This window comes from Delphinapterus leucas, chromosome 9 (assembly GCF_059928025.1).
Source record: "Delphinapterus leucas isolate spDelLeu-1000000601 "Yukka" chromosome 9, BTC_Dleu_Yukka2, whole genome shotgun sequence".
In the NCBI taxonomy this organism is placed as follows: Eukaryota; Metazoa; Chordata; class Mammalia; order Artiodactyla; family Monodontidae; genus Delphinapterus; species Delphinapterus leucas.
This window is the reverse complement of record NC_143137.1, coordinates 52168821-52191255: the sequence shown is the minus strand read 5'-3', so window position 1 is coordinate 52191255 and position 22435 is coordinate 52168821. Positions and strand designations below refer to the sequence as shown.

Below are 22435 nucleotides of genomic sequence, written 5' to 3'. Positions count from 1 at the left end.
ATGACACAATTATTAAACTAGCAAAAAAAAAAGGAAATAAAATTTAAAAACTAACATTAGAAAGATTGGAGGGAATGAGAAAGGTTGGGGGGTTCTGCAAATTGCTCACTCTTTCTGGAGAGCAATCAGGCATCTGTGACAAGACCTGTAAAATTAGGAGCAGAAACGATATCGTTTTTATCTTTTAATAATCACCATCATATGCCCAGCAGCAGGCACAATTTCTGGTATATATCGGGAAATGAATAAATATTTGATGAAGGAATGAGTGAGTGAAATGCTTCCTGCCCATTAACTTGTTAATTCCACTTGGGGAATATGGACAAAAGAATTAACCTAAAAGACAAATTAAGACCTTTTACAACTATTCATAGTAGTGAAAAACTGGACACATTTCACATGCCCAACAAAAAGGGAGTATACAAGCTTGATTAAATGTTACCTGTAGCATGGTACATAGAGCATGTTTAAACAACAACAAAATGTGTACATGAGTTAATATTAGGTCTCTTTGTGGGGACTGAGGAAGCAAACTGGACAGAGCAAAGGAGGGAGCCTAGGTGGGTTCTGTTCCGGTGTCCTGATAAGAAGTGTCAATTACCCAATGAAAAACATTTGAAACTGACCAAAACCATTCCAGGAAGTCTAGGACAGACAGTATAGAAACATTGATGTAAGAAATAGAAAAGTCCTGACCATTGAGGACAGAATGGAAGGAAGACGTAGAGCACCCCCATGGCTCACAGTACTCCGCAGATTATAAAGACTTCCTTACCTTTGATTACCTACCTCTATAGACGAAGCAGTTTTAGAGATTTGTAAAGGAAATTTCCAACTGAAAACTAAAATTCAACTGCTCAGAAGCTCTGACCCATAATCAACTCATTACTGAATATCTCTTTTAAGACAACTTGACTTTGAGTCTGTATAAAGCCATGTCTTAGGTGCTACAAGGAAGGCATTTATAGAGAAAACACAATAAGGCTGCAAATGCTCATTGCTAAATGTTAACAGTGACATATTTAAAGGGACGCTGACTTTTTTCAATCAATGAATATGTTGAAGTATAACAATGGAGCTGAAGGCCAATTTTCAATTGATTTAATGTCATTATAATTGCCAATACATAAGTAAATTTAGATAGAATTTTTGATACGAAGATAATAAAAATGTTTGAGTCTAACAATAATAGGACCCTAAATGTCATCAAAACAATTAGGTCTCTCGTGGTTACCCTGTATATTTTAGTTCTGTCGTTCGAACAGTAAAAAAATAAAGGAATAGATTAAAATCATTTTGTAGGGCTTCCCTGGTGGTGCAGTGGTTGAGAGTCTGCCTGCCGATGCAGGGGACACGGGTTCGTGCCCCGGTCCAGGAAGATCCCACATGCCGTGGAGCGGCTGGGCCCGTGAGCCATGGCCGCTGAGCCTGCACGTCCAGAGCCTGTGCTCCGCAACGGGAGAGGCCCGCGTACCGCAAAAAAAAAATCATTTTGTATATGACATGTTGGGATTAACAACATAACCATTTCTTTACAATGTTTGACAGGTACTAACTGTCAATATTCCACAATAGTATGCTAAATAATAATTTTTAAAATCACTTCTAGTGTCCAGACAACAATTCCTGAGTCTACTAAAGAACTTAGAAAAATTTACTCTATTTCTTCAGTAAGTTCATGTAGATAACTTATTAATGAATGGAAGTCTTCTGTTTAGCTTTACTAACCTACAGCAAGTCTTATGAAATTAGTTGAGCCCAGCTATAAGTACACAAATCAGAGGTTTAAGGTAAAAAAATTAGGAAAAGTAAAAACATTTATGAAATTAAACTTCAGGGCCTTCAATATCCTGGATTTTTATTCAGCTTAAGTTTGTTCCCTAAGGAGAGCAGTTTATTCCTATCTTGAGTAGATCCAGAAAGAAAGGGAAATTTCCATTATTTTAGTATATGACTCCTATTTGATTAAAAAAACAAAAACATATTACTCCAAAATTATCCCAAATCTTACAATCTATAAGGATGGAGAAAAAAATCTAAAAGTCAGAAGTGAGAGAAGTCATCTTAATCAGGACTCAACTTCATAGAACAGAAGCCATTCTAGCACCTTTACATCTAAGAATGGATTTAATGCTGCATATTAGGGCCTTACAACATTTTTAGAAGGGTTTAAGGAGGAGGAGTGACGCCCAAAACACTGCCAAAGAATTGCCCTGCCAAAGAGTCTATTACCACTGATGGAACCAGAAAGCTGTGCCCAGGATCACAACATAATTAGCCATAATCTGAGAAATAATAAGCTGTCACCAAGACTGTGGTGTTGCATTTCTAAATTCCAGTCTCCTGCAGGTGCTCCTGATTGGCAGAACCTAAACCACATGGGGACTTCCAGCTGCAAGGTATCTGGGAAATGAAGTATTTAGCCTACCAGCCTCTGCAGGACAGGAAAGTGCACTGCAGGTAATCCAAAACAGACATTGAGAGAGTCAAGCACCATATCTGCCACAGGTAGGCAGTTTCACTACCATGCTGAAGCCCTTTAACATTTGATGATTCTTTCTTCCATGTTTAACCATTTACAGGAAAATAAAGATCATACCAGGACATATTGAAAGAACATTATTTTCAAGTTCAGTTGGACTTATTTCTAGGTATGTATTTTTTCAAATAAGTTAGGAAAAATAAGACAACTTATTTGGGAGTTTTGTTTCTTAATAAGGTTAAGTAAAAAAAGAGCAGAACACAAAAGAGAATTGCAGAGTGGTTATAGAAATGTTATAATGTTTGTACATATATTGATAAATAACAAAAGTGAATATAAATGAAAAGCATAGTATTTCTGAGCAGGAAAAGATCACCAAGTCCGCTTCCTTAGCTTCTAGTTGAGAGAAAGTATACAAAAGTGGTTGCAAGCTTGGGCATTAGGTCATTGGAAACTCAGCCCCATAACGTATGAGCTTTGTGACCTTGGTAAAGTTATTTCACATCTTTTAGCCTTAGACTCACTTTCTAATCTAATTTTAAAAGGAGAGGATATGGTAATACCATATTATAGGTTTGTTATGATGGTTAAGTAAGACAATGATATATTTTATGCTTGCCATTTATTTAATAATAGGCTGCACATTTTATGATTTCTGAAATCTGGAATTTTTACACTTTTATTGTTAAAAAAAACTTGATTGTATCCATGCAGAAGAGTAATTGTCACTGCCAGGCACCTACAGTATCTGTTTATCCAATTGTCACTTCAGTTGAGGTTGTTGCTGGTTTTATTTGGGAGGGGGGTAGCATATGATTGAATATTTTATGGCATTGCACCTTTTGTTGTTCTTAAAATGCTTTCTAAAAATTACTCTAGTATAAAGCTTTGAGGAAAAAAGGTAATTGTAGAAAAGTTATTCTAAGCTAGGAGTTGTTGGAATGTCTGTCTAGTTTATGTGTGGTGAAAGCCTGTCACAAAGCATTGATCATTTATTTAGCAAAAGCTTCCAGTTGACTTTCAAGTGATATTTGATGTCCAAGAAGACACAGTTCCATTAAAAAAAGTGAAACCATAAGTTAACTAAATATAAACACCAAGAAATACTAGGTACTTTTTGATATGCTTTATTGTAATCCTAGAAGTGCTTTACAAAGATCATAATCCCAAATACTGACATCAGAGAGTAGTAGCTTATTGGAGTGCTGGGTATGACTGCGGCTGGCCAAAATGATTTTTTAAAATTTTATATTTAGATTGATGGTTGTTTACCTGGTCTAGATTTAAATTCTGGTTGTAATACAATACAAGAAAAAATATTAGGTCTATCATTCTAGAGTCCATTTCCTCCTTTTTTCTTCCTTTTTTTTTTTTTCTTATTCCAAAAGTTGCTATTAAATCAATGTCAAACTGAGGCTACTTGAAGGTCATAGTACGGAAGGTGAGCAGTTGCTAGTGATAAATCCACTTCAGTGTTCCTATATTCCCAAGACTTTGGATTCTTTTCTTTATATTTTGCCAAGGAATTTTGTCCATCAGCTACATTCAGGGTAGGCCACACAGGTTTCCATCAGCGAACAAGCAAACAGGTTAGATCACCCCAAGCTGCTCCAGATAGTACACTTAATTCATAGAAACAAATTCAGTTCAATTTAAATTGTGTTTCTCCTTTTTCTCTCCAGTATAGACCCTCAGACTTCACATCTAACTATATTCTCAGCTCTCACATATATTTGCAAAAGTTTGTAAGTGACTTTTTTTGTGGTCTTATAATCAAGTTGATTATCGAGGTAATAACTAGAAACCAAGACCCAAAGAAGCAGAACCACTTAACCCAGTTCACACAGAGAATTAATGACAAAGCCCAGTAACGTAGATCTGGGGACACACATGCTGTCATTGCCCAGGCCCACTGACAGAGATGGTTCTCCCAGCCAATCCTAAAAGGCTTTGCCTCCTGACTTCTAGTCTCCATCAGATAAACGCCTCTTGTGTTTCTCCAACTTTTATTTTTATCACTAAATTTTTGCCCTATCAAATCACTGTCAAAACTACTTGTAGTGTCAATTTATGTCTAACTTATTTTCTAAAAAACACCTTGAGCACTCCTTGTGTGTTAGCAACTGTGCTGGGCACAGGTGATAAAGTAATCAACAGGACAGATAAATCTCTACCCACTAAGAGATTTCCATCATGTTACAAACTTTTTTCTAGGCTTCAAAACCCTCTAGGTTCATTTTGTTGTTCATGAGCAGCAGGCTTATCTGTTTTTTCAGTTTATAAGGAAAGAAACAAAAATTATAGTTGAGCCTTATGTATAATTTTCATTTTTCCATCCCTCTGTATTTACTTACTAGTTGCTTATGGGTCAGAAAGAATCACGGTCTCGGCTTCCATTAAAAGGGATAATTGGGAAACAAGCATTTCTCAAGCTCCTCAAAAAAGGCAAATACAATTGGTTCTCTTTGTTCATGGTAACTATATTTTATCAAGTCACTGAAAACCCTGAAACACTGGGTGCTCCCAGGAGAAATAGAGGGTTAGATTCCTGCAAGCCTCTGATCACAGTATTTTCATCAACCAACCAATACAAAACTCTGTTTTATGTATGTTTCAGTTTTAAAGACGCCTTTTTAAATGTATACTGTTGACTCATTAATGTAGAAATCACGGCCAACATACCTGCATGAATTTTACCCCACATATTCTCGCCATAAGGCACATTAAAGGCTTCTTCTGCACAGAAACACCTGACAGCCATTCAGCACTAAGCTTAGAGTCCATTTTAAATCACCAACAAAAAGTTGGAGAATGCAATAACCATGGCACTAAACAGACCAAGTCAAGGACGTGTGTTTACCTTAGGAGAGGTGAATCAAGAGAGCAGAGCATCAGCCTTGTTTAACCCCAGCTGGGACCGTGTACATGGGTCAACTCAAATTTTTCACCCACATGTCCAATGAATGACCTCAAAACTGCCATGACAGAGGAATGGATAAAGATGTGATACATATATACAATGGAATATTACTCAGCCATTAAAAAAGAATGAAATAAAGCCATTTGCATCAGCATGAATGGACCTAGAGATTATCATACTAAGTCAGACAGAGAAAGACAAATAGCATATGATATCACTCATATGTGGAATCTAATTTTAAAAAAAGACATAAATGAACTTATTTACAAAACAGAAACAGACTCACAGATTTTGAAAACAAACTTATGGTTACCAGAGTGGAAACATGGGGGAGAGTTAAGTTAGGAGCTTGGGGTTAAAATACACACACTACTATATATTAAAAGATAACCAACAAGGACCTACTGTATAGCATGGGGCACTCTACTCAATGATTGAATCACTTTGCTGTACACCTGAAACTAACACAACATTGTAAATCAACTATACTTCAATAAAATTTAGTAAAAAAATAAAAGTACTAAAAAAAAAAAAAAGATACAGGGCTTCCCTGGTGGCGCAGTGGTTGAGAGTCCGCCTGCCGATGCAGGGGACACAGGTTCGTGCCCCGGTTAGGGAAGATCCCACGTGCCGCGGAGCGGCTGGGCCCGTGAGCCATGGCCGCTAAGCCTGCGCGTCTGGAGCCTGTGCTCCGCAACGGGAGAGGCCACAACAGTGAGAGGCCCGTGTACCGCAAAAAAAAAACTGCCATGAGCTGATTTTAGGGTTACAAAGAAATTCTAGTGAATAGGAGAAGTCACAAAAATGGAACCCATGAACAATATGGATCAACTGTACCTGTCCTGCATGAAAGGTAAGTGGAACCTCACCCTGATTTTGCAGTAAGTTCTCGTGAAACCTATATGTAGCTAATAAATTTTGAAGAATTAATTAAGAATACTTAGTGATGGTACATTAAGAAGACCAGAAAAAATACATAATTGTTGAGACAATTTAAGCTCCACTCTCTTTTCTAATGACCTAGCACACAGCAGCAATCATATTTGTTGAATGAATGAAGAGAGTTGGGAACATGGCTTCCTTTGCCTATAGAATATGAAGCTAATTACAAGGCTGGGGGACTTGGAATGTACAATGAAATCTCATTATTTGGGCCTCCCCAAATTTTGCAATTCATATCATCAGGAAAAACCACATGGGCAAATTTTACATTCAGACTTTCCTTTAGAAAGGAGTTCACAAAACATCTTTAGTTGTAAAGGAAAAACCTTCAAAAAAAGATCTAATAAATCAGAGAACAAGCTTTCAGAAAATGTTATACGTACTTGTTTATGTATTTTAAACGCTTATTCAATTAATTCTGATTTAGTTGTCAAAAGGATAACTTTTCTAGATCTTGGTTTGTCTAGTTCCTTTTTCTGTGTGAACTTTGAAAAACTAAGATGCCATTAAAAAAAATCATGATGAAAACATTCTATGAATTTAGATTCATTTACTAACCTGTGACCTAGAAAATGAATCATATCCTATATGATCTCTATACGCTGACATTTGATGATTCTGTGATTTGTCCACATCAGTGAGGGCATTTTAAAAAATTTATTTATTGTATTTATTTATTTTTGGGTGCATTGCGTCTTTGTTGCTGCACATGGGCTCTCTCTAGTTGCGGCAAGCGGGGCTACTCTTCGTTGTGGTGCGCGGGCTTCTCATTGTGGTGGCCTCTCCTGTTGTGGAGCATGGGCGCGCGGGCTTCAGTAGTTGCAGCACGCGGGCTCGGTAGTTGTGGCTCGTGGGCTCTAGAGGACAGGCTCAGCAGTTGTGGCGCACGGGCTTAGTTGCTCTGCAGCATGTGGGATCTTCCCGGACCAGGGCTTGAACCCGAGTCCCTTGCGTTGGCAGGCGGATTCTCAACCACTGTGCCACCAGGGAAGCCCCAGTGAGGGCATTTTTGTACCGACTATACATATCTACAATAAGTCTCCATCCTCTGCACAGAGTCTCAAATTTGGTAAATCTGTAGTCTATGAGATTAATTCATATTAATAAAAACCACTTTCTTTTATTGGACACATATATTATATGCCATCCAACAATCCAGAAAGGTAGACGGTATTCGTATTACCACGCTACAGGTGACAAAAAAGAAATTGGCTTACAAAGGCTAAGCAATTTGCTTTAGGCCTCACAGATAGGAAGTAGAAAATCTGCCATGAGTTACAAAGCCTTTAATTTAACCATTATGCTCTCCTGCCTCTGGACAGATACAAGACATGGGCATTAAAGGGATGCCTGATCCCAGGGCTTCATTAACATTCCTGCAACTAAAGGGAACATCATGATTTTATCTCCTCTTAACGTATTACTTACAAGGTTGTTTAAGTCCTTTAAAATATTAAATATTTAATTAGTCCTATTACAGCATCTCCCTGAGGCAAATAGTTAGCCTGTATAATTGTTACGATGGTTAAAAAGAAGAGCAAAAGGAAGCTTGAGCATAAATTAACAATAATAAAACAGATCATTACATTTCATGCCTGGAGATTAACATGGATAACTTGCTTCAAATAAAATTGTAAGGTGATTATTAAGATCAGTCTTTACAGATGACCTTAGTCATTACACTTTAACTGGGTCTCCACGTACCCAAAATGACCAGTCATTCCATTAAATATAAGGTTACCATTCTCATCCATTATTTCTCAAAGTGTCCACCAAAGACTCCTGCATCTGAATCACCTCGGGGTTTTGTTTAAAATGGAGATTTTGGTACTCACATGAATTACCTTTCTGCACTTTTAGCAAGTATTTCCAATGATTCTGGGGTAAAATATCAACCAGTTTTTTTAGGGCTGTATCCTTATTTGCAATATAAACGTATAAAACATTATTTCTACCTATATAAGGGTTAAGAGAGTTTTATTCCCTTACCAGTTTGGGAACACCTTGAGATTTGAGTCATGCTTTGTTCAATAATTATTCCACTGTTTAGAAAGAAACTGGAAAAAAACTGAGCCTCAAAATGGTTTAATGTTGAATGATCCAAACATGGTTGACTGGATTTTTCATTTTTAAAAAAATCTGCTTTCAGCCAAATATATAACATCTTACATAACATATCTTATGGACAAACCCGAACAAACTTTTTGGTTAACCCAATATATATATTCACATAGCCATAGTCTTTAATAATCATCCATAACAATTCTGGGAAAGATACTTGAGATTTGCTTCTTTTGTTACAGGGTTGCCGACTAACCTACATGCTCTCAAAAAACTGGTCTCCTCCATTATCTAATCAGAAGAGGTTTGCAGCAGTGAGAGTTCCCACAAAGAAAAGAAAAATGCTTTTCACAATGGGATGTCAACATTCCCACCGACATGCCTGGTATTCTAAGCCTCCTTGAGCCAATAGCAGAACATTTTATTACTTTACACACTCATCTGAAAATCCAGAATTGATTGCCAAAGAAGCCCACTTCAGATATACCTTATGCAAGAGGGAGGTTCAGTCCAAACGTCATGTTAAATTACACATTTAGATAAAGTTCTCAAGCTCTTGTCACTCTATTCAACTGTTTAATCATCAAGAAACAATATACTATCATCATACTGCTTTCATTCCCTCCCCAGAATCACTTCACAAAATCTAAATTTCATGACCTTAGCATTTATTGAAGACTAACATGAGAAAGGTATATTTTCAAAATTCTTTTCATTTTCTTTTTCAAAAAATATGACATTATACGTCATGTTACATTATGACCTTTTATACAAAGAGACACCTAATATATTCCTCTTAGTATTCAGTTGCAGGAAAATGTGTTTCTCTCCAGATGAACATGAATGATTCTATTCATCCTACTTTGAGAGCTCGGCAGCCTCTTACACTCCCCTGTTTGACTTCACTGCCCGAAAGAGGAGAATTCAGTTTTCAACGGCAGCAACTAATTCATTTCATATTCATTTAATATAAATATGTTTCAGCTTCTTAAACTCGTTTCTATAATTTTTCCTTTTATCTTGCCTGTTTTAAGTAGGTTTTATCATTGCAAGTCACTTCTAATGATGTGAACTAGTAGACAAGGAAAAAGTCAACCTTTTTCAAGACTTAAACAAGCAAAGGTAAGTCTGGCAAGGAATGTTACAAGAAGATTACCTGAATACATGGAAAGATCAAGCAGTTAGGACAGAATCAATTTTTCTTGTTTTATAGTCATAAGGTCATTTTAACTAACAATAATAAACTAACAATAATACCACCAAAACAGATCACTAAGAAACTTCACAGAAGCCAGCATGACACATGACCCTTGTCAGACTAGCGCAAAGCCAGATACAGAAGCAAAACAGCTGAAGGATAATGAACTATAATCTAATCTGTAATTAGGTAAAAATCACAAAGGCCCAAAGATGAAAAGGGTCTTAAATAGAATGCTTTCAATGTCTGATAGTTAACTGCCCGGAAGTTATTTTTTAAGAAACATACACCCTGGGGCTTCCCTGGTGGCGCAGCGGTTGAGAGTCTGCCTGCCGATGCAGGGGACGCGGGTTCGTGCCCTGGTCCGGGAAGATCCCACATGCAGCGGAGCGGCTGGGCCCGTGAGCCATGACCGCTGAGCCTGTGCGTCCGGAGCCTGTGCTCCGCAACGGGAGAGGCCACAACAGTGAGAGGCCCGCGTACCGCAAAAAAAAAAAAAAAAAAAAAAAAGGAACATACACCCCTTCTCAAATTTTCATGTGAATGTAAGTCACCTGATCATCTTAAAATACAGATTCAGATCCTATGATATTGGGGCCCAGGATTCTGCATTTTAATACACTCCCAGGAGACACTGAGGCAGCTGGTCCAAGGACCACACTGAAATTCTGCCTTCTGAAATTCAATGCTGCCTTTAGAGCTTGCCGTGACTGAATCCATCCCAGCTTTACCACTTAAAAGCTGTGACATTAGCCAAGTCCTTTAACATCTCAGACCTTCAGTTAGCTTATCATTTGCGTGGGGATAACAATATCTACCTTGTAGAGCCCTTGGGAGGATTTAAAAAGATAACCGCATGGTTCAATAAGGCCCTTGATAAATATTCTTTTAGTGAGAAGGCTGTCTTTATTATGACTGAACACCACCTTAGGATTTGGAATGTTATACTTTGTTTTTAAGTACAAAAGTATGCAAGATGAAAACGTAGATTCTATAAGATAAATTTTACACTTGAAAGGCAGATGTGTGTCTACGTGTGTGTAAGTGAAGTTACACTAACAAAAGTTAAGTTTCACACCCCCATACTGACTACTATATAACCAAAATCTGGGATACTATGCACATGTTTATCTGATAAGCAAGAATCTCTATATAAGGTGAAATGATCACGGCTTGGAGAGTAGCTGAGCAAGAAGGGCTCCGTATTTCAGAGAAAAGATGGGCAGCAAAGGCATGGAATTAAACAGTACTCTAAACCCATTCTTTTATATGACTCTTAAAGCCAAGTTCTCATCAGCGCAAAATGGGGTTTGTCAACTTACACTCTTTGTGGAGCGAAGCAAGATATAAGCACCAAAAAAATAGAGCTTCTAAAATTACACAGAACTATATTAATGACATAGGCAGTTAATTAAGAAATGTGTTAGTAATAACCAGAAAACTGTTACCAATAAAGGATTCTAACAGCACTCATGGCCAACTTTTTGCTGGCTTTTCAATTGATTTTTGACTTCAGGTTATATTCAGGGTCCAGGAAAAAACATTTTTTCTGCTTTGAAAAATCAAAACCCTGGCCTGAAATAGACAGAAACCTTGGAGAGTTTCCTTCTAACAAGCAGAAATGGTGGTATTTTGCTTCCCCTTAACCAAGATGAAATCTCTAAAACTGCATAGCCAGAGGCAAAACCCTCAGAAGACTAATAATACTTTAACATTTTCTGTTCACATGTGAATGTTAATTCCACTCTCTGAAGAGAACCACCAAAATGGCATTCGTTAAGATTAAAGCCATATTACTATAGAAATGGGAAATGTATATGTATGCTGCCTATAAAATGCAAATGCTGACAAAGAATGGGTCTCCACTGAGTTCTCTCCACACCTATTTCTTTGCAAAGTTAAACCACACTGGCAAAGCACTTCATAAAGGCAGGATAAAATTCTTAAGTTGCCGGTACTGGCTGCTCTGCTGCCAAGGTAGCCCCGCAGGTTGTTGACAACTGTGTGCCCCCCTGATGAATGCCCACCTATGCTCGTGGAACAAGCATAGGGCCCTGGTAATGGGGGCAGACAGGAGACATTCCAGACTTTCAGCATCTGGCAAAGTGGAAGAGGGTCCTGCAAAACACAACTTCTGATTGGGGTTGTCTGGCCCTTGGATCAAACATCTTACCTGGTTAAGTCCGTTGAAGAATGTGATCTGCAATGGCTTTTTTCATGACTACAAAGAAACAAACAAAAGAAAGGGTTATAGAAAATGCTAGAGCAATATTTTTTTCACTGTTTTTTTAACAGGCAGTATTTTTAACAGGTTACTGATAAACTACAATAGTCAAATTAATGGTTCATTACTGGGACTGCTTCCTTGGTCTAAGGGAATGGAAAGGAGAGATGGGAAAGAACATAGATTTGAGGAGGGAGTAAAGCCTGAGGGAAAAAATGTGACAAATAATAGTAGGAGCTACAAGTTACATAGCGATTTATATACCAACCCATAGGATCTTCCTAAGAATTCTATAACATCAGTAAATTGTGCATCACCCCAATTTTACATATGAGGAAACTGGGGCATAAGGCGGTTAAAGAGCTTCCATGAAGCCCCACAATGTAATCTGATTCCAGGCTGTCTGGCTCTTCTACACTATACTCTACTGCTTCTTATTCGCTGTAGTGTTGGATGCCTGTCACATGCCAGTGCACAATAAATATATGTGAAATGAATGAGAGATTTTTCACAACCCCTGTAGCCATTATGTCCTAGACACAAGGTCTCTGAGGGTAAGAACTGTCTTACTCATCTTGTCCTAACCCTCAGCACCTAGCGCAATGCCAGTCACACACAGTAGATGCTCCCAAGTTGTCTGATGAATGAATGAATACAGACTCAAATAGCTATAGGTAGTATGAACCATAAATAGAATCACATGGTAAAATGAGGAAGAGTGGGTATAGTTCAGTATCTTCCCACAGTTCCATGAGGCGGTCTAGAATAACAAACACAATGGTCGATTTTATTATCCAGTTTCTCCTACCTAACTACTAGTAGGACACAGAATAGAAATTCTGAATTCCTCTTTGCAAAAGAAAACCTCATTTTCATGATGAATAAAACAATGGGTTCCTGAAGGAGCTCCACTTTCAAAAACATGATATGATCATTTCTACCAAAATGTAGACAGCTAAGGAAATATCCAAATCAAAGTTGAATAACAAAGTAGGTGCACAAGCAGTGTTTCTTAACCCTGCCCAGTGAAGTAATCTTTGTTGCAGAGGAAAGGACATACGTTCCTCTGAGACATAGCTATAAGCAACCTGCTTCAGCATAAAATTTCACTGAGGTCTTATATTTTCTCTTAAAAATTCATCATTTTTTTGGCATTCTGAGGTGTGTTTGTTTTTGTTTTACCACAAAAATTATGTTGTGATTACTTACCATTATGTAAAATGCAAAGGCCACCATCTTTATCTTTTAGCATTCAATACCCTACGGAATGTGTTAGCCCATTTGAGAAACCAGAGACTGTAGCATCTGGTACAGACTCTCATTTAGAAGCCCAAACATTTAGAAGCAAATTATAAATACATTAAGTGAAATATAAATGCAGACCCCAAATGAGTGTAATGAAATTAGAATAATTTGGTGTGAGATATGGCATCTGTGCACTTAGCAAATACCTTCTTAATAACCATCCTGAATAACCACATATAAAGGTAAACAAATAGGAAAGCTAGTTAGGTCAGCTCACACTCAGGAATTTCTTCTTCTCCAATGCCACATGGGAGGATTAAACTTCCCCAACTGCCTAAATCTGCCCATGTAATTTGCTGCGTCAAGAAAATGTGACTGGAAGTCACCTATGTCCATTCCAGGTGAAAACACTAAAGATTTAACCTGCAATTTCCTATGTTCTATCTTCCCTGCCACATGACTAATAAGGCCGTATGTTCCAAGATGATGGCACCTTCCTCAGCCTGGAAGCATGAGTTGTCAAACAGGGTCAATTGTCTGGGGATTCATGCAGATGCACAGTGGACTCCAAAGAAGAAATAAACCTTTGTTGGGTTAAGCCACTGAGATGTTGTTACTGCAGCATAACCTAGCCTGTCCCGGCTGATATGCTCCCAGATGTTAAACTCAAATTCAAGTAGACCAAGCTCCATAAACATTAAAGAGCCCTACCTTATTCCTGTTTTATTAGTCCAGAGCTATAAAACAACAATCTGTAAGCAATATGGTTATTTGTATGCAATGCCCAACAGTTTTAGCTAAAGTGACTCATAAACTGATCTCTTAAAAAAAATTCTGTCAAATTGGTCATTTAGAAGTGTGTAAACACGCAGTCAGTTGACACTTTTCTTTTCAAACCACTTCAATTGGATGTAAAGGGAAAACCCCATATAGCACACTATAAAGTTCTCTACTGACACAGATGATATTGGTGAATATACTACATTAAATACTCATTTCTACTTAATTACCAGCAAATCATACCACAAAGCAAATACAAACTGCCAATTAAAAAAATACAATCAATTTTATTAATTTTCAAAATTCTGATGTTCTATTACTTAGCTCAGCCAATTTTGAAAGTTACACAAACTCAATTTTTGTAGACGTCTCCATCCATCTATGTGAAGGTTTCTTAAACTTGGCACTATTAACATTTCAGACTGGATTGTTTTCATTAAGGGAAGAAGCTGTCCTGTGCATCGCAGGATGTTTAGAAGCATTCTCGGCCTCTACACACTAGATACCAATAGCACCTTCTCAGTTGAGACAACCAAAAAATGTCTCCAAACATTTCCAAATGTCTCCTAGCAGACAAAATCACCCCAATTGAGAACCACTAATCAACTTCAAAGTTCCACACACAAAAAAATGTGAATATAAGTAGCTCTTTGCAGGAAGCAGCTCTCTGCAGGAGGCCTTTTGTCTTGTCACTTTAGTAAAGCTATATTTTAACCAATCTTTACACCAGATGCCCCCATGCTTAACTAACCTCCATCCCAAGCACACCTTTCAAATCTTTTGATCACTCAATGCCTTGCCTAACCTATTGATTCTTTCCTTAGATTAAAGAAGTAGAAATGAAGAATACGTAATTAACAGATGAATAGATCTTTTGGCCAGCTTCCCCTTTAGTAATCTCATGAGCAGATGGTGTCAACAAGATACCACCTAAAGAAAGATCACAAGGAGTAAACAAGCCTGCACTGTGGGAGATGACACGAGTCTGACCCCCTTCCTCAATGATTAATGAAATACTTCACCTTTTTCCCTTTAAGAACTTTCATGACCAAGCAGAATCTTCAAAGTTGATTCTGGGACATGAGTTTGCCTTCTCCCCAGGTTGCTGGCCTCCTGAATAAAGCAACCTTCCCTTTTCCAATCAACACCTGTCTCTTGAGTATTGGCTTTTGAGTGGCGAGCAGCTGAACCTGAGGTCAGTAACATGAATTCCGTCCTACAGCCCCTTTGCTGCCTTACTGAAGTGACTTACAATAGCACAATAAAGGTGGTATAACAGAATTTTACTTTTTTTTACTATTACATAAAGAAAGCAAATGTTGGGGGCTTCCCTGGTGGCGCAGTGGTTGAGAGTCCGCCTGCCGATGCAGGGGACGCGGGTTCGTGCCCCGGTCCGGGAGGATCCCACATGTCGCAGAGCAGCTGGGCCCCTGAGCCATGGCCGCTGAGCCTGCGCGTCCGGAGCCTGTGCTCCGCAATAGGAGAGGCCACAACAGTGAGAGGCCCACGTACCGCAAAAAAAAAAAAAAAAAAAAGAAAGCAAATATTAATTGTTAAAAATAAGAAAATAAAAATTTGCAAAACTAACAAAATAATTACTTGTAACCTCATCTCAGTCAGCATGTGTACAGACAGGTACTCCCTGGATTCACTCATTCAACAGTAACCGAGTGGCTGCTTTGTGCTGGGCACTATCCCAAATGTCAGAGATAGAGTGTTGAGGCAGACAGATTCTAGCCTTTCTGGAGCTTACAACTTCACGGTGCCTTCAATACCAACAACAAATGATGATGAGAGTCATAAGGAAAAGTGCAGCCTCCTGTGGTCCTACAGCATTGGCTTGAGGTGCTGTCTCAGGGAAGCCTCTTCGAAGAAACAGCATCTTAGCTGAGAACAGAAGGGTGTGGAATAACAATGGCTAGCACTCCAGTGGTGCCTGCTACCTGCCAGGCATTTTTCTTAGATTCTACGCATAATAACTCATTAATCCTCTGAACAACCCTGTAAGATAACTGCAATTATTATCCCTGTTGTAAAGATAGAATATGGGTTCAGAGATGAAGTACCTTGCCCCAGACCACAAAGCTAGTATGTGGAAGAAACAGAATCTGAACTTGGTCTGTGTCCCTAATAACTAGGACAAGGACAATCAGCCCACCCCACCCCCCAAAGTGCGCCAGGCAGAGTGGGAGGAAGAGGGGTTCTGGCAAAGGAGGCTGTGGTGCACTATTTTCCCAGACGAGGAGGTGTGACCTTCCAGCCACCAAGAGAGAACACAGAGGATACTGAACTCCACCTCATTATATACTTATGGTAGTTTCCTAGGGAAATGCAGCCTCCCTAAATCCTTTCTTGGGAGAAGATGAGGTATAAATTATTTATAAATTAATTAATTTTGATGAGAAGTAAGCAACAGAATAGTCTAACACTGAAATTGAAAAGAGAGGTGGCAAGTTCCAAACGGTTGAATTCATAACAGCAACTCACTCAAATACATATTGTAGGTGAGTCAGGAGGTCTGAATTTCTAGGCTAATAAACTCATATGTTTTGAGCTGAAGTGAATGCTCTCATGATGCTCCTGCAAGCTGTGTGGTTGCAATAAGATAAAGGGAACTCTCCTCACTAAAATGATTTCCAGAAACTTCAGTGATCTAAATCACTCCCTAAATCTGGTGATGACACATTAATCTTACAAATCTAAGAACATTCACTATGACAATACGGACTTTAACACTACTGAATATGCTCCTTTTATTGCTTTTATTATTTGAGATACTGTTGGTTTAATTTCTATATGACCGCATTATATATAAATTCTAAATATTACAAAAGGGAATAATAAAAGGAACTATTTTTTTAATTCACTTCCTTATATGAATGATACTTCTTTTCAGAATTTAGAATATATATAATTATCTGTTGGTTAGAATACTAGGCTAATAAAACTATATTTATGTATTTGATCTATATGTCAAATTGCTCTGTAGACATAGCTGCTTTGGGCATATCAGCATAATCTACTATCAGATTTAGAAAATAACTCAAAACCATCAGGGACCACTAATTTCACTTTCATCTATGAAGCATCTTATAGATACCAAAATCTCAAGGAATGTGTTGCTCTGATAAATTGCATTTTCTGGATAACTGAGACTTACCTAGAAAAGGTTTAGTATCCCATCCCTAGAGTTGAAAATATACTGGTAGATGTTCTTGCCATAGCAAATCATATTTTAATCTTTGTGTGAGGACAGATAATACAAAGGATGATCATATGGAAATTAATAATTTTACAGTATTGCAAATGGAAGTGACAGAACGAGCATGAGATTGTGCTGGATATGTACTCACCTCAGAGCTTAACCATTGCTTTTGAAAAAAAATACTAATGTTGCTTCATTCTATTATCACTTGTCCCATTATGAAAAAGTGAACTGCAAAAGAAAATGGGTTTGATTCTTGTTAGTGTTATTGCATGAGGAATAATTGAGAGGGACAAAAAGAATGTGCTGGATATTTTAGTACACATGATATTTTTATTTCCCCCAACAAGCAAAAATAATCTTCCTTTTCTATTACTATAATTAAATGTAATTCTCAGCTATTTTGAAACTCACACAGCAGTGTCTACTATAATTTGATACTGCTTAAGTCCATTGTTGCTTATTTATCAGCCAATTAAGAGGCAGCAATATACTAGATTAAAAAGCGGTATGAGTATGTGTGCATGTTTTTTTTAAACTACCTCCCGTGTGCTGCCTAAACTCAAGTCTTGCTGGGAACTTTTGATACAACTCTCTCTTGCTTTTACTCTTCTGAGTATTTGCTTCTCTCTAGAGAAAAGGTATTAAATAATTTTGTTTGTTGAGACTAACAAACTATGTTAGTTCTCTTTTCAAATTGTGTGTTGTAACCATTTCCTACCTACATTTTACAAAAGTGACTATAACTCAAAGAGCAGTGGCGTGTTTATAATTACGCCCTTAATTAATGGAGTAGAATGCAGGCACTTTTATACTCTATAGCCCAGCGATTCTCAAAGTCTAGCCCCGGACCAGCAGCATCAGTACCACCTGGGACTTTGTTAGAAATGCACATTCTCAGGCCCCACCCCAAACCTACTAATTCAGAAACTCTGAGGATGGGACCCAGCCATGGTTGACCAAGCCCTCCGGGTGATTCTGATGTACATGAAAGTTTGAGAAGCAATGCTTTAGGCTGAAGGGTAAGGGGACTTAGCCAAGGTTAGGAGCTACTTCAAGACAGGTTCTCCCCATTTTCAACATCCCATTTCTCCAGACTAAGTCACTAATTTAGACTTTTTGAAACATCAGCACTGACCTGTTAGCAATGAATGGTCAGTCATCTAGTTTTCTCTAAATTCATAAGGAAGGGATACCCAGATACTGTCCAGTACACACTCTTATGATATGAACAGCCCCCAAATAACTGAGAGAATCTGGTCATTCTCCTCACAGCTATATTGCCCCCAACTAGCTCACTGTGGATGCCTCTGCTAGAACCACAAGATGAAGATTAGTGTCGCGGCTGTTGTTGCCGATTAGTGAAATTTGACCAGAGTTTCCTAGTTTGACCAGATTTTTTAAATATTGCAAAACCAAATGTGGATTGTTCTCAGAAATATTAGTATTTTACACTGCTTCATGCAAATAATAGTCATTATTAGAAGAACAAAGCCTTATCAATAAATCTCAATGTACTTTAATAAATGGAACTGAATTTCCTAACAAAATTGAGAGAGAGCGTAAAGTTCTTTGTATAAACTGATCTGGAAAATGGGTCAGAAAATATTTTCTGAACAGTTACCATTTCAAAACAGAGCTATAAAGCCAACCAGCTAATCAGTTTCCTTTCTTAACTGCTCCCTTCTTGCTAGTTGGAGGGAAGGGTGGGTTGGAGAGGGAGGGGAAAAGGCAGGGTTCCAGGCGCACAGAGAAGGCAAGGCATGAAATCAGCTGGATTCAGGAACTAGAAGGAGATTCGTTAACGGTGTAGGACAAGTGATGAGGAGAGGAGATCAACTGACGGACGAGGCCAGAAGTAGGCAGGTACTTATTATGAAGGACAAGGTGAGGATTTGTTCCTAAACGTGGCCAGAATTCATTACAAGATTTTAAGTAAGACAGTGTTGTGATCAATCCAGAATTATAGTACAATCACTTTGCCAACAAACGATAGACGGATGGATTCTAGGGAGAAAATGCTGAAGAGCAACTGCCATCAGGACAAGGTGATAAGAACCAAAACTAAAAGCACTATCAGCGGGAACGGAGAGAAGAAAACGGATTCAAGGGATACATAGGAGGTAAAGAGACCTTCCACTGGAGAACTCTACTTAGGAAATAACAACCATGAGCCTCTAGCCTTCTCTCAAGAGTCCTTGCACTAAAAAAAAATGGCTTACAAACTTTTTCGTTGAATCACTTCTGAATCACACTCACATGCAAATATTTGCTGGAGTGGAAAGGGGACACCAACTCTCTGTCAAACACAACCAGATTTTGAAGCCCAGTTTAGACTCAACTAGAGAAACACTCCCTACAGGCACCCGTGTGCATGTACACGCACACACTCACACACACAAACTCGCGCGTGTGTGCGCGCACACATTCTACCATTAGATGATGGCCTTAAAATTGAGTTGGGAAAGGCGTCTGTCCAAACACCATGGTCTGGGTGATTCTCTCTCCTCAGCCTCCCCCACTCCCAACCTAGCCACTTCTTTAGCTGGTCTACTGGAATTGCTTTCTAAATTGCCTGTGCCCGCCACACCAAGCATAGATTTTCTGATTACTTCCAGTTAAACTTTAAAAAAATGCCATGATTACTTCAAAGACATGAGCCTTCAGTGGGCACCATTTTTTTAAACCCTTTTCCCTTCACTTGTCTCCACTCAAGGTTACACCCTCCATTTCTCCATCTTTTCATTACCAGCTAGTTGTATGGAGGTTCCACAGGTGAGAACGCAGGCAGTTGTTATTACGTTGTTATTATGTAATTGTTGTTATTATGTAATATTATGTTATTACTGTTTTACTCTCTGGTTTTTGAGTACTCTTTGGGCAACACTCATGCTTGGTTGCCAAAGCATGGCTACCATGGTAATATCAACAGATAGCAATATTTTAAAAAGAAAACAGCAAATTAAAAGCTTGTTTTAAATGAAACAGTGAGCAAAATAGGTAGAACTCAATCAAGAGGCAGATTGCTACTGAGTAATTCTCCTCTCCTGGGCACACAATATTTTTTTAAAGAGCAGCCATTCTCCAGGGGAGCATTAAACATAAATAGTCTGCTTGTTTGTTTTTACTTACCTCTCAAAGTATTTCTTTAGTGGGGAAAGTTCCTGGTTTTTCAGTAGTTAGCCTAGGTGAGGAAGCAATCGTGTCTGCTTCCCCAAAATATCGTTGCTGACCTCTCTGAGCACTCCATCGAGGTCAGGGTGGAACTCTGCAGTCCTCAAACCTCTCAGAGAAATGTTCAGCCTTTCACTACTTTACGTAGTCTCTCAAGAACTCATGTACAGAAATCCCACTACAGTAAAACGTCAACAAGGGAGAATACAAATAATGAACACGTCAGTCCCCTGGCAGCTGATACTAATAGCCAGGCTTATGCAAAACTAATTTCTTAAGTTGAAATTGGTTTATTGTGTGAGGTATGGCATTATATAATGTAACATTTAGCTGTTCTAGTTAATAAGAATTGGTCCTATTCTTGGCAAGTAAAAAAGCCCTAATATTAAATTATGCAATTTCCATGCTTTTCAATTTCTTGTGTGCCAATGTTACAGAAAGCCCAATTTGAAATATAAATAAGAGAATGTTACATTTTGTGCAAGTAGAGATTCAATAGTGATCTGAACTCTTTTTTTCCTTTAAAATATGTCTTTTAAATGCACATGTGATAGCTCCCGCATTTTCATAACATCTGAATTCTGAACTTCTAAGCAGCAATCAAAGCTGCAGGAGCTGACCTATTGCAATTTTACTGCCGTGGCAAAATCAGTCCCTTTATTCCATGGTACACATTTTCAAAGACAGTCTCAGCAGTGTGCTTTTTTTATGACTCCAGTTTATGCAACTTTTCCTTAGGACCTTACCTCATCCATATATCTGAGATTCCTAAATGCAGCGAGCTGTCAAGTTACAGCATTATTTTCTTTTTCATCAGTAAAGTATCAGTACAGAACAGAGAATGAGGAATAAATTGGGGTCACAGGCATGCTGGGCATGTATCCTCTATGAAATCCATTCAGAAGTTATGAAAATGTAGGAGCTGACACTTGTACATTTGAAGGTATATATATCCAAAAGAAGGGGGAAAAGAAGAGTTCACATCATTTCAGAACTAGGGTTCTTTGTGAATAAAGGGCAAGTATCCTAATGGATACTGGAGGCCAGAAGCTCACACGGGGCCACAGCTGAAATTAATAGTGAGCAACTTCTAAGCAAGACCTCCAAAGGGAATGACTCAAAGGAGAAAAACCAAACTGCATGCATTCTTTTACTCCTGCCAGAAAATCGGGGTCTCATAAATTCACTGAGACAGCCAATGAGAAGAGAGCACAACTGGGATTTTCCCACTTGCAGAAAAATCAAAGATGGCCATTTGGAAGGGAAGACAAGGGGGGCTTCTGAATCAAGGATTATAGTACTGGACAGGACTATGCAGGTCAGAGACGAGTTTTTTTTCCAAAAATATCATCCTTTGAGTAATTATGTATTATCTGTGTCCCTAGAGTTCCTGGAGCTATAAAACCAATGCATACCAACGTAATTTCTTTATATTTTATTTCTATCTTTGTCCTTAACTAAGCTTCTGGTTGGAAGTGTCAGTTTGAGAATAATCCCTCTACATGGGTCTAAAGAACAGAGAAGTTTACGGATGAACTTCCTTTAGCCCCTAACACCAAAGAGCTTCTCACCTCCCACAAGTAGAACTCTCTCGTATTTTGTGATTCTGAGGATACCAAGGAGAGTTTCAAGGAAAAGGAGTTACTCACCCAACAGACAAGATAAAGATCCATTCAACTCAGTAGTGTGTGAGCCGAGCTTCCACTAAAGCAAGGAACTCAACATGTCATAATTTTCAAGGCAGCTTATAAAATCCAATTTCATCTCTCAGCAACGTGTAGCTGATAATGCTTGTCACCTGGATGGCCTGCAGATGTGTTTTAAGGATAAAAAAGACACTGAATTTAATTTACAACTTTCTCTAAAAAGAAGAGAGCTTTCCTGAAGTTAATAGAAAAGATAACATTGAAAATTAGTACGCTTTTTCAGATACAGATAAATGTTAATCATATTAGCAAACCAAAGGAAGTATTTATTTCAGTTAAAATATCTGTCTTGGCTTCAATTATGTAGCACATATGTAACTAGTTAGAATTTTTGAAAGAGTAACTCAAATAACTGCTTTAGTTCCCTACTATCTTTTATTGTTCATTTGCCCTGAAGACTGAGAAAAACTTTAAAAATAATATAGCTACCTTTTAATTATTCATGGAAAAAAGGTAAACAATGTGAGAATCTGTTTTACTTTCATTGCCATGATTAAA

General features: G+C 38.2%; 1 long non-coding RNA gene across 1 annotated transcript; it reads right to left on the bottom strand.

Annotated features, from left to right (window-relative positions):
• Nucleotides 1-1412: 1412 nt before the first annotated feature.
• Nucleotides 1413-22079, bottom strand: LOC111180660 (uncharacterized). The gene is made up of 3 exons (XR_016394311.1): nt 21881-22079; nt 20190-20409; nt 1413-17288 (listed from the first exon to the last, which is right to left on the bottom strand). It is a non-coding gene; the product is annotated as an uncharacterized LOC111180660 (long non-coding RNA).
• Nucleotides 22080-22435: the final 356 nt, after the last annotated feature.